Here is an 11569-nt window from a genome sequence, read left to right as displayed (position 1 = left end):
GATTCCTGATGACTCAAGTCAAACAAGGAGAGGGATTCTAGAAACCAGGAATAAAGAGGAGTAGGAACAGCCCTGGCCAGTGTGGCTCAGTTGGTGGAGTGTCATCCCCATAACCAAAGGATTGCGGGTTCAATTCCTGGTCAGGGCACATGCCTGAATTGCGGGTTCAATCCCTCTAGGTGCATTTGATCCCCGGTCCAGACACATACAAGAGGCAACCAATCAATGCTTCTCATCTGCATCAATGTTTCTCTCTCTCCCTTCCTCTCTCTCTAATGTTAATGAAAAACATATCCTCAGGTGAGGATAAAAATTTATTTTTTAAAAAAAGAAGAATAGGAACAACAAGATAGCTTGAATACACTGTGAATGCAGAGGTCATGCCCATCCCACCACTATGCTTAATGCGTTCCAGCTCCTGGCATGAAGACTAATACACGGTAGGGACTCCAAATGCCTTTACTGAATGAATGAAGAAATGAATGAGCTAACCTAACCATTAGTGTTTATAAGAGAGGTTTATAAACTGTGTAGAATGCTACAGATGGTCACTTTATTCTATTAGAAGTAGAGAAGAGGTAAACTACAAAGTGGCATGGCTTATACTAAAGGAAGTTCTTTCCAAACTCATAATTCCATGTCTCACTTCTCAGTGTTAGAGCATTACAGCACTTTGGGGTTGCAAGGGATTTTAAGGCTTTTCTTGTCCAAATAGCCATCTGGTGGTCTTTATTCATAATATTTTCACCAAGCAGTGGTTACTCAGTCTCTGCTCGAACACTTCCAGAGAGAGAGAACTCAACATCTACAAACCCACTTGTAATTTTGGTGGGGAAAGAGAGTGGGAGCAGTCTGTAAGGGTAGAAAAGGAGATTCTAGACTCTGCTACTTGGAATCGTAGCTAGTTCTCCTTTAGTGAGAATCTGGTTGGTCTGAAGTAGTCAGACCGGTTGGTTATTGAGCTCTCTGGAATCAAGTTTCGGCTCGACCACGTTAGTCGACACGGTGCGTACCAGAAGAGCTCAAGTTGGGACAAAGGACAGGGAGGGAAACTGTTTAACTTCTGTGTGTGTGTGAAGTGAGTGAGGGGATTAAGGGGTGAGCCCCTAATTCCAGTGTGTGGCTCCACGGTTACAGCTACGGAGTCTGAGTGGGCCCCAACCTGTGGTTCCTCGACCTGTCATACAACATAACAGCTGATTAACCCAGACTCTGCGTGGGCAGCCTTAGCTAAGACAGGTCTAAGTCCTCAGGAGAAGAGAGGCCAGGTGGGCATCAGAGTGGCTTCCTCTGAGGAGCACCCTTCCCTTGTTCGTCTGCGCTGAGAGCGAGGACGTCATTCCTGGCTCATTATGCTGATCCTTGCCATCGTTCAGGGTCTCTGCATCCTTGGTACAGTTACTGTAGTCATTATGGGGAGCTGTCAAACTAAACCTACTGTCCTGGACTGTATGCTCAACAATTTTCACAAGGGATTTAGTTATAGGGGGGCCAGAGATATTCCTGTGGACCCCAGTACTCTGCAGACTCTGTGAATTAGAATGGCCCACTTTCAGGGTCAGATGGCCATCTGAAGGGACTCTAGATGCCACCACCATTGGCCAGTCCACAGAGTAGTCTTTGGAGATCTGGGACACCCTGACCAGGTAGACTACATCGTCCAGTGGTTAGAGTTAGCAGAAGCTCTTCCCCGTTGGGTGTGCGGATGTGCAAGGACAGAAGCTCGCAGGATCCTCTTAACATGGCAGGCACATGTTAAATCTACTGTGTCAGGCCACCCATTCGGTAGCCGCAAGGGTTCCGGGATTGACAAAAAGGGACTGTCACAACAGCCACCTCCTCTCCCTTCAGCTGCCGAGGAAGATCATCTCCACCAGCCTCCTCCTTATACTGGAGGTCCTCAGGAAGACTACCTGCCAGCCCCAGAGGAGAACATGGACAGCACCAATGGCCACTAGGGGACCCAAGTCCTCTAGTTTCCCACCTGCACTCTCGGCAGCAGCCTCCCCCACCCACCAGTGAGGCCCAGCAGCTGTCCCAGTCCTTCCCTTGTGGGAGGCAGTAAGCCCAGGCCCAGGTCGTCCGCGGACAACCTTTGTGTATGTCCCCCTCACTACCAGTGACCTCTATAATTGGCGGGCTCAAAATCCTCCATTCCCTGAACAACCCCAAGCCCTGATAGGCCTGTTTGAGTCCATCTGCCAGTCTCATCAGCTGACGTTGGAGGACTGTCAACAGCTCCTCATGACCCTGTACTCTGTTAAAGAGAGGGAACTAATCCTGAAAGCTGCTACGGAGGATATAAGGGCCCAAGCAGTAGAAACTGAACAGGAAAAGGAAGCTGCAGCATGGGCAGTCTTGTCTGATCTGCCCCCTGATTGGGACCCCAATAACCTGGCTGGGATGGAGGTTCTCCAAGGCCATCATCAGGCCCTCCTGCAAGGCATGATCAAGGCTGCCAAAAAGCCTACAAACATAAATAAGGTCTTGGAGATCATCCAAGGCCCCACAGAGAGCCCCACGGCATTCCTTGAGCACCTCTGAGAGGCATACCAGATATACACACCCCTGGATCCCAAAGCCCCAGAGAATACCCACATCGTCAACATGACGTTCATCTCCCAGGCCACCTCTGACATTCGAAAGAAGTTACAGAAGTTGGAGGGATCTGCCAGCATGAACATGAGACAGCTCCTCGAGACAGCAACAAAGGTATACCTCAACTGAGACAAAACTGACAAGAAGAAGGAAATTGAAAAGTAAAATAGACAAGCTCGGGTACTTGCTGCCGCCCTCCGGGAGACCCTAGATTCACAGCCGTCAGGGGCCCAGAAGAAAACAAGGGCAAGGAAAAGGGATGCCAAGGAGAAAGGTTGGCTTCTGATCAGTGTTCCTACTGCAAAGAGAAGAGACAGTGGAAAAATGAATGTCCAAAGCGAAAGGAGAAGCCTTCCCTGAATGTCATGGCCACGGCAGAGGTAGACTCAGACTGAGGCCACCGGGGCTCCCTCGCTTTGGGCCCCCAGGAGCCCATGGTCACTCTAGATGTTGGGGGCCATCCTATGACTTTTCTAGTTGATACAGGAGCATCGGTTTCGGTGGTCACCTCTCCAGTCGGACCTGCCATTGGCAAATGGACCAGGATTCAGGGGCCACTGGGAACATGGCTGAATACTCTTACTGTGCCTCTCTCAAGGTGCAGTTAGGGGAAGCCACCGCCATTCATTTGTTCCTGCTCATCCCTGAATGCCCCTTCCCCCTTGCTTGGCTGGGACCTCCTCCGGAAACTCAGAGCACACATCTCCTTCTCTCCAGAAGGCGCCGAGTTACAGGTACACCGTAAGATGGTTTTAACAGTCACTTCCCTCATTAAAGCCAGGCTGCTGGTCCTCCATCCCAGCCTTCGGAACTCACACCCCCTCGAAAGTCAAGATACCTTGAGGAAAAGCAGCAAAATTTGCAACGGAAGTCCTTCCAGGTCTAGGAGTCCGTTATCCGGCCTTTAGGGTCTGGTTCATCCTCACTCTTGTCCATTATGCTGTCGCAGCCCCGCCTCTTTTAAACTTCCGCATCATCGAGACAGGAATGGGCCACCTGATAGCGGAACAAGACTGGAATACTACAAAACAGCCGCTGACTTTCAGCCTCCACCTTGAAGACTTCTTTCCTCACAACCCCAGGTGGCACAGAAACCTCTATTTCTGTTCCAGCCAAAAACTCAGCGAACACTGTTACAGTGCCAAGGACAATTTTTGCCCCTATTGAGCCGTAGGAGGATACTGGAAAATCAACCAAAGATTCCTAAAAGCTACATATAGGCCGATCAGGCCAGGCAAGAGAGAAACTCCCCTAGACCTGACCATAGTAAACACAGTAGATGACACCTGGACTGGCGCGGGTCACCTCTGGGGACTGAGGTTTGCCGTGTCTGATGAGCCACATCCCGGTACCTTTTTCACAATTCTGGCCATACCCCCAGTGCCCCGACATACAGTTGCTCAGCTTCCGGGACTGCAGCAGAATCTGCACATACCCCGCCTAACTAATCAAGTGCCAGCTCTCTGGAAGCTGGGCCCACGGCCAAGCAACTCCCCAACCAAACCGTCTCTGCCACCTATGGGTATCCCTGAAGGACCACCTGGCTTCTTTGGACTAGTAGCAGCCACACATCAAGCCCTGAACCAAAGCCAGCCCAAAACTGCCGCAGACTGCTGGCTATGTTTTCAGGCAAGACCTCCCTTCTGTACTGCTGTTGGAATAAACCATAACTTGTCATCACGGGATGTGAAAAAGTCGACTCCACCCCTCTCCTCCTGATAGAGGTTCTTGGAAATGGGACTTGTATCAGCCCCTCCAGCAGCTCCACACCATGGGGTCCCCAACTTGTATTCGCCAAGTCCGTCTGCACCCAAGGCATCCAGTATTCAAGCGGCTACTTCAGGCCCCAAGCGGCTCCAGATTCACTTGCTCTATGGGCATTATGTCATGCCTCTGGAAGGACGATATAACCTCAGGGCCTTGCATGCTTGCCCAAATACTCCCACAAGTAACTGTCTATGCTGGGAGAGAAGGTAACCTACTCTTCCTCCCCTCAGAGATGCCTCGGGTACGGAGAGTAGCTGTTCTTCCTATACTAGCTGGAACCACCCTAGCAGGATCGCTTGCCATCGGGATGGCGAGACTCATTACCAGCCATACTGGACTCACGGCTCTCTCTGCAGTGGTTGACCAGGACCTGCTATCTTTACAAGAAACAATTGGGGAAATAACCACTCCACTGGAATCCCTAGCCAAAGTAGTCCTGCAAAACTGTAGAGGCCTAGATCTCCTCTTTATGAAACAAGGACTCTGTGCTGTCCTAGGAGAGGCCTGTTGCTTCTATGCCAAACGAACTGGTGTCATCAGAAACACTCTACAGACCATAAAGGACCGCATAAAGCAATGAGAACGTGATCGGCAAAAGAACTCCTTGTGGTACCAAAACATGTTCAACTAGAGCCCATGGCTGACCACTTTAGTGTCTAGCCTTACCGGGCCCCTGTTACTTCTTCTTTTAGCAGTGACCATCCTCCCTTGTGTACTTCAGTACCTCACTCAACACCTGAAAGCTAGCATAGAAGGTACTCAACTTCTCATTCTTGCCACTGAGCCCCTCCAGGGAACAGAGGTTTAATAACCCTAATGGTAATCCCTAGACCTCCTTGAGAGGGGTAGTCAAGGGACTAGAGGGGGGATCATGTAGGGGCTTCAGCCATTCCTTGTAAAGAACTCCAGTCATTCCCTCAGGGCCCCACTGCCTAAGGCCTGTAAAAAATTGCCAATGTCTGCTACTAGCATTAAGTAATTGCCTCTTTGAGACTTTTCTCTTGCAGGGCTTCTGGCACCTGCAGCCCAACGTCCCACGACAGTCATGCTCTGACCAGGTGCAGCCCCAGTTCTTGGGACAGTTAGCAACCTGCAGTTGCACAACCTGATTACAACAAACCCTGCTCCACCCCACTTATCACCTGAAAATCTGCTACATAAATCGTGCCCTAAACCCCCATTCGGGTCGGCACCATTTTAGAAACATAGTCTCAACCCGGCCGCCGGCAATAAACCCTTTGCTTTCCTTATCCATTGTCTCCGAGTGGTTTATTCTTGCTGAATCTGCCGCAACACTTTCAGCTACACAGATTAGTTCACTAAGCTATTTCATGTATCCTTTCAATGAGTAAAAAATTTTCATCTTCAGGAGTCATTTCTTAGGGGTATTTCTCCCTATCTTAGAGCAAAGAATTTGACTGATCTGACCTAAGCATTGTTCTATCAGTATAAATTCTAGCATTCCAGGAAATCCAGTTTGATTTCCTAAAGAAAGAGAAAACAATTCATTCTTTTATAAGAATGCGAGAAAAAGACAGCAGTGAGGTCTCTCCTTGCCAGGGTGGAAATAGAGGCTTCTCATTCTGTTCCATCAGAATTTGGCCACATAGTACTGAACAATTCTACAACGCTTGAAACAGTCTAGCTCAGTGGTTCTCAAACATAGCGAGCTCCAGAATTACACGGAGGACTTGTTAAAACAAAATGTGTTCAACACTATTCTCCTAGTTCCCCATTCAGCAGGTCTGGGGTGGTGTCTGAAAATGTGCATTTCTGACACATTTCTGTGCAATTAGACTAAGGTTGCTGGTCCAGGGATCACACTTTGAGGATCACTTATCTACATACGAATTACTCCAGTAAAGACGTACAGGAGCAAACATGAGCAATGGCTACTCTTTCAGAATTCAGATTGAGTTCTCCCCTCTGAAAATCTTTTCAAACAGCTTATTGAGGTAATTTTTCAAAATATAAAAGCATCAAAATATGGTCAGAAACATGGGTTTTCTATGCTTGATCAGTAACTTGTGAATGTGGAGCAGACCATCTGATTTGAAATATACCCACTTTTCATAGCGATCATTTCTACCGAGAAAATACTCTAGAAAAAATGAACTGTAATCCTCAAATTGTAACCAATGTAAATGAAGTTTCCATTTTATCATTCCATGGCTTTTTGTTGTTCTCATAATATATACTTTTATGCTTAAATCTACTCAGCTTCAAGCAAAAATAAATAATTTTGAAATAATTTCAAGTGCACCTAGGGTTTATATTTAAAATTTTGTTCACCTTGAAAATCTAATGATTTTCTAAATTATCTAAACCTTGCAGTGGCATTTCAGAATTACCAGAAGCCTTGCAACTTTTATAATACTAGATATTCATGTTTTCACATTTAAATTACCACTAGAACATTTACACAGTCCACTAATGAATATTAAGATGACTGGTGTCACCAAGTAAAGCTCTAACTAATCTTTAAGCAATCTTTCTAACATGATATTTTAGGACAAGTCTCTCAGAGGCTCAGCCAAGTTCTTCCTATCAGCACACCCTTCCTTATCCTCCAGCTTCCTTGTTCTGACAAGAGCTCCAAGTAGAGGAGGTCAAACGAATGCAGTGAAGAGCCTGAGCCACCTGCCTGGGGGCACATAGCCTGTCTTTCCTGATAACCTAGCCCCTCATTAGGAGTTGACTTACGAGCTGAGGGATGAGAACGCCCCTTTGGGGCATACCTACCCAGCTTCTAGCTCTGTGAAGATGAATTATTTCTGACTGCATATCTTTTTAAGGTATGACTGAATTATCATGTGAACAAGCACATTCCAAACAAAATCCAGCTTCAAAGAAGGCATGGTTATAAATTTAATTAAGGCCAAAACTGAGGTGGGGGTGAGATAGACCTATAGACTTTATTGATCATAAACTAAGTCTGAGCCATATAAGCAATGCAACTGATGTTAAAAATGACTACTTTCAGGGTAAAGAGGTGCCATACTCATTTGACATGACAGTAGGCAGACTGCTCTGCAACACTGTGGCAATTTTGCAGCCTCCATCTTGGCATAGTCATCAACACATAGATGAGCCCCCACAGGTGACCAGGATGGTGAAAGGTCTAAGACATGTGTCTTTGGGGGAACAATCGAAAGAACTTAAAGTGAGTGACTGGAGAAGAGTTGAACATAGGCAGGAAGGGGTATTTAGACACATGAATATTCCCTTGAAATAGTGGAAGAGCTGTGGTGAGGAAAAGAAATTAAATTCATTCTTTTCCTCTGTGGATGGAAGAATAAGAACCTATGAGAGTATCAGGTAGGTTGAGAACACAGTTTTGAAGTCAGACTGTGGGCTTAAACCTTGATTCTAGTCACTGTTGGATATGTAAATTTGAACAAACTATTCATCCTACGTGAGCCTCAGTTGTTCATCTGGAAAGAGGGATATTAAAAGTACTTATTCATAATAAAATAAGAAAACAAATACAATAACTCAGCAAAATGCCTTACAAGTGTTTGCATAATATTAATTTGAATCAATTAAACAGAGAAGCCTGAAAATGCAATGAGCTGCCTCTAGAGGGGGGTTGTAGCACAGGCTAAATGACCATCTTCCAGGGAGGCTGTGGTAAGTATCCTGTATGATAGAACTATAATAGATAACCCCAAGGATCGATTCAATGCAAAAATTCTTTACTATTGTTAACTTTCGCACCCCTGTCCCCCCACAGCACTTGGTTCATATCTTTATTGCAGGATTTATCATCGTTTGTCCCATTAGTTATGAACACATCTGTCTCCCACCTAGTCTATGAGAAACTCAGTGTGCATCTTGCCCAGTGCATGGCATGTAGCAGGCATTCAATAAGCACTTACTGAATGAAGATACTCAGGGGTAAGCCTGGTGTGGGCTCATGGCTGCTGTCACCTGTGTGGCAATTACTCCGGGAAAGGGCCCAGCTAATATTTAGTCCAGGAAGTTTGAGAATTCTTGTGATTACACTAGAAACATCACTCATTGGATCCTAATTTTCTGGGTGGATAAAGTGTTCTAATTGCACAGTATCAAGTACATTGTGAATTTATAGTTTGGGTAATTTCTTTTTCCCAATGTGTAAACTCCCCTCCTAGAGTCATGGGCCACATCTTACAGTTGATAATATAGTTCAGTTTGTACCCACGGAAATCCATATACACATCTTTCTTTTCTGTACCAGAGTTTCTGAAAGTGACAAGAGGCATAATTTTGCAGTCCAGCCATGGTATGTCAAAACTAATAAAATCTACTCATTTACCAGAAAAGTATGTTTGCCTAATTACCAGCTCTGATTCTTCTAGTGCCTATGTTCTTCTCTGAATAAAACTAAGGCATCTTTCAGCTCCCCAGACTTATTAATACTTAATATGTTTGTCCAAGTGCTTACCAAAATATTAGTGTTCCTTTGGCCACTCAGTAAAAACTTGATGAATAGTATCCTGATGACATGAGAGAGGTAACAGACAGTTTCTAAATTTGCTTAAATTATAGCCATGGAGTAACTTACGTAATTACAGGAAGTGTTTCAACTATCATTCGTTGCAAGAGAGAAGTTTTAATACTTTATACTCTGAATGAAACCTGTTTCTTAAAGAACCAAACCTCCCCCGAACCACCTAAAAACTCGGAATGGATGTAAAAAAAGTAGTAAAGAAACTGCCAGTCCTGTTAACCCACAATACACCGCCATGTGATCCTAAGCAGACTGACAGTGGGTTGGTTTCAATACCACACGCTCTCTCTGCTCTGGAATGTGGTAAAGGAAAAGTCGGAAAAGAAAGCCAATCTTGGCAATACCTCCTTTGCTCTTCCACAAATTCCAAAATGTGAGGGAGCACTTAACTCCCCAACCCTAGGAATGGCTAAATCTGACTTTTACAAGCTTCACAACAATTTCCCTTCTGCTTCAAGTAGTACGTGTGGCACTGAAAGCACAGAACCTACCCAAACTGCAAAAACAGAAAGCGTGTGTTTTCCATTAGGACTAATTTCCTCAGTAATAACCTGTTGTTTCTTTGATATTATTGAAGCCCATTCCTTTTCTATAAACTGTGTATGAGGTTTTTGGTAAGAAGAATAAAGAAAGCTTTTTTTGTGAGATGGTATCTTTCTAGATCTCCATATAACTTTCAAATTCTTTGTAATCGCTGTCATTATTTGTCATTGATGCCCTTCCGGGTGAACTCCAGCAGGACCACCTATATACAGTCTATTACATTTGGCCAGTGATGATTAAAAGCACTTTTATATATTTTTTCAACAAGTATTGAAAGAATAAATCAGGAAATGTGAGACAAAATGGTACCCAGCCTAGTACCTATTGACTCAGTTGATGTTTATTACTTGTTTCTATGATGTAAGTGGTGAATCATTAGTAGGCATAATAGTTTTGTGTACCTGTGACTAAGCACAGTAAATTTAGGGTTGCATGGGTTCAGAGTAATTTCTGCAAAATGAAAGACTTTCTTAGACAACATTGTTTTAACAATATCTTGTTTACAGAGTCCATTAGTCAGCGCCACTTGGCTAAATCAATTTGATATTTGTAATGAACCAAGTAAAGGTCCACAAAACTGAAGGACTTAACATAAATGTGCCCACAAGAGCCATTAGGGCAACAGAACACAGGAATTGTAGGATGGCTGTAGATCAATTCAGAAACACCAACTCTTCTTCAAACTGATCAAGGTCATACTGTGCTCTGCTTACATATACAAGGAAGTTTAAAACAGGAAGGAAAGACCACCCTAACAAAATAATGTTGAGAATTTTCATAATCATTTACCGGTCGGTGAGGGATCTTGGATGTAGCTGGACTGCCCAGCATAAGCTCAATTTGTAACAGTACTTATAAATGTCCATGAGTAATGTGGAAGTCACTCTAGCAGTGATAAAGCCACACTCAATAAAGATAACTTTCACAATACCTTTTTCATAAGAACCTATATATCAAAGACTTTAAGATCACTAGCCCTTCTCTTTGTAAGAGATTACAAAGCTCTCATGTTCATGTAGCTAAAACTGGAGGTGAGATTATACAGTGTTCCTCCGTATTGAAGAGCCCCCTGACAAGAGGTGTTTCCAAAATCTCTTGAGAAGGAACAATTTCACAATACTAGTAATTAGTGCCACTGCATGCATACTGGTGAAATAGTCCAGCTACAGAAACTGGTAACAAATCCGTGAGGTATTCTAGAAGGAATTCCAAGCATACAAAAGAAAGAAAGGGTATCAGCCCATCTGGATCAAGCCTTTTTTCAATTCATTTATTTTATAATTGGCTCTTAAAAGAGAAGTGAAAAAAAAAGAGAAAGAAAGACTGAAGTAGAGCCTGGACATCAATTGTATGTACCCAGAACACCACACTTTTACACTATCAACAAATAATGATGGTAAACCAGGCTGAGGAGAGATGAGTTGTGCTCTGGGATAAGGCCCTTTAGTAGTATTTTCAAATGTATCAACTCCAGATTGTTCTTGGGACCTCTTCAAAGTCTGACCAATAAATACAGAATGTTATAGAGAACACACAAAAATTTCTCATTCTGTGAGGAGCTTACCCAGTGAAGGAATGCTTTACTTAGAAATTCTTTATGCCCTTTAAATATTCCATTGCTTTATAAAGATCTTGCTTTCTAAGATTCCATATCTGCTAATAAAGTAATCAATAATAATTATTATTACTCAGTTTTTGCAGTTTGTAATATATTTTTCATAACTATTAGTTCATTTAATACCTGTGAAGTTGGCCTAATCATTAGTCCCAATTAACAGGTGAGCACACTGAGGTTCCAAGGGGTAAATTATTTTCCCCAATATCACACCCTATGAAGAAGTCAGGACTTGAACACATATCTTTAAGTATGAATTCTTTGACCTTTTTTGTACATAGTCTTCTATGACCAATGATGGGACAATCAAAAGGTTTAAAAAGAATCAATTTAGACCCAGGCTGGGTAGCTCAGTTGGTTAGAGCATTGATCAATATCCCAAGGTTGCAGGTTAAATCCTTGGTCAGAGCACATATAAGAATCAACCAGTGAACACATGGAATAACAATCAATCTCTCTCTCTCTCTCTCTCTCTCTCTCTCTCTCTCTCCCACCTTCCTCTTTCTCTCTCTAAAAAATCAATTTAAAAAAGAATAAATCATACAATATTTCAA

Source organism: Furipterus horrens, unplaced genomic scaffold (genome assembly GCF_987537825.1).
Source record: "Furipterus horrens unplaced genomic scaffold, mFurHor1.1.pri manual_scaffold_1, whole genome shotgun sequence".
Lineage (NCBI taxonomy): Eukaryota > Metazoa > Chordata > Mammalia > Chiroptera > Furipteridae > Furipterus > Furipterus horrens.
Note: the sequence above shows the minus strand (reverse complement) of the source record.